Source organism: Etheostoma spectabile, unplaced genomic scaffold (genome assembly GCF_008692095.1).
Source record: "Etheostoma spectabile isolate EspeVRDwgs_2016 unplaced genomic scaffold, UIUC_Espe_1.0 scaffold337, whole genome shotgun sequence".
In the NCBI taxonomy this organism is placed as follows: Eukaryota; Metazoa; Chordata; class Actinopteri; order Perciformes; family Percidae; genus Etheostoma; species Etheostoma spectabile.
The window spans coordinates 178,310-178,648 of NW_022605587.1; the positions used below are offsets into that span (position 1 = coordinate 178,310).

Here is a 339-nt window from a genome sequence, read left to right on the forward strand (position 1 = left end):
GCGCAGAGAGCACTGCGTTGAGATGAACTATTGGGGTAAGTAAATCAATGGTTTAGGAGGAGAGGTAGTAGGTTATAAGAAAGAAATTAATTTATTTATTAATTTTACCTCAGACAAGATAAGAGAGGCTATGGTGAAGGAGTGTAATTATTAAAGCAGCACAACAAACGGGTCAAAGTAGAGGGGTATGAACGAAGAACAGGACCCTCATTTTTAACTGCATATGATCTTTTCTACTCATAGAATTTGACTAATCTATTTCTTTGTGTGATTGAGAGTTTGGGAACATTTAAAACTTCTCCAGACCATGAAGACCAACAAACCCTATAGAGGATGTGC

General features: G+C 37.2%; 1 long non-coding RNA gene across 1 annotated transcript in view; it reads right to left on the minus strand.

Annotated features, from left to right (window-relative positions):
• Positions 1-320, minus strand: part of LOC116686230 (uncharacterized) — a 23,953-nt gene extending 23,633 nt beyond the window's left edge. The window contains exon 1 of the long non-coding RNA XR_004331194.1: positions 238-320. This is a non-coding gene — a long non-coding RNA (uncharacterized LOC116686230). The remainder of the gene's footprint in view (positions 1-237) is intronic.
• Positions 321-339: the final 19 nt, after the last annotated feature.